We start from the raw sequence: 1,444 nt of genomic DNA, 5'->3' as shown, positions 1-1,444 counted from the left end.
AAATTTCCTCTTTGTAACCAGGCAAACTATACGAAAGAAGAACTAAAATTAATCTGTTATAATGGTGCAGAATGTCCCAAAGAGATGGCAATGAAATCTTTAAGAGGATGCCAAAATAGCTGACATATTGGAAGAAAAAGGCACTGGACGATTTGAGCGGGGTAAATGTAAAACTTTAGAGAAAACTCAGGCACATAGTGGAAAGCACGGTTTGTGAGTACGGCATGGACGTGTGTGAGTACGTGCGTAGTGCGTGGACCAGGTAATGACGCATCTTTGTGTGACCATAAAAGAGAGAGGGAAAGCAGATGTTTTCAGCTGGTTAGAAGAATGGTGGCAGATAACAAAAACAGTCTGTTCTAGTAAAAATCTTTCTGTAGCATCAACACGGTTAGTGTCTGCTTGCTGACCAATCAGTGCCTGTTGAGCAAACTAAATGCTATTTCAAGATACTTTTATTCTTCAGGCATTATTATCTACTTGGTTGTGCTGGTTTCTCTCCTGTTTTTTTCATCCAAGCTACCCTCTACCCATCTTTGGGCTTCATGGCATTGGGATGGATGGAAGAAAAAAAAGTATTGTTCATAATAAAATCTGGTATTCGTGTTAAGCACCAGGACTCTGCTCTAGACCAGTGACAGACGAACTACCACCCTGCTGTGTGGTTTTGCAAACGAAGGGTTACTGTAACGCAGCCATCCCCATCCGCTTACATACTGTCTAGGGCCGCTTCATGCTACCAGGCCAGAGTGGAGAAGTTGTAACAGAGACCTCATGGATTGCAAAGCCAAAGATTCCTACTGCCTGGACCTTCACAGAAAAGTCTGTGGCCCCCTGCTCTAGTCTGACTCTGTGGGAGATTTAAAAAGGAAGGGAGAGTTCTTTATGCACAAGTAAACTTACAAGATCATTAAATTTGACCACTTTGGCCACAGCGAACTGGTATACAAAATTTAGTGGAAAAAAAGATTATACGAGAAAGAATGCATTAAAATAATTTTTTTACACAAGGATAAAATTTCAAAAGTAAAACTGAATTTACTCACATACCAACCTCTAGTAATGACATCCCAAACAAAAGGTGACATTATTGATACGTGCTTCAAAATGAGTCACTTTAAAAATGCAATGGTTAAAACACATGCATTCATAAATTGGCCTTTCTACTGAATTTGGTAAATGTTGAAATACAAAACAAAACAGTCTTCCCCAATCCATCAATGCCATCAGTGTCATCTGAAAGCACTGACTAAGAACGAACTCACACCTGTCCACTAAGTGTCCATCACCAGTCTGTCAGTTTGTTGTACTGTGATGGCTTGCATGTTGCTGTGATGCTGGAAGAGGTGGTATTTCAAATACCAGCAGGGCCACCCATGGTTTCAGTGGCGATTCCAGACTAAGACAGATTAGGAAGAAGAACTGGGTGATCAACCTCCGAAAA

The sequence above is a fragment of the Trichechus manatus genome, unplaced genomic scaffold (assembly GCF_000243295.1).
Source record: "Trichechus manatus latirostris isolate Lorelei unplaced genomic scaffold, TriManLat1.0 scaffold00039, whole genome shotgun sequence".
Taxonomy (NCBI): domain Eukaryota; kingdom Metazoa; phylum Chordata; class Mammalia; order Sirenia; family Trichechidae; genus Trichechus; species Trichechus manatus.
The sequence above is the reverse complement of the archived record's forward strand: the minus strand, read 5'-3'. Positions refer to the sequence as shown.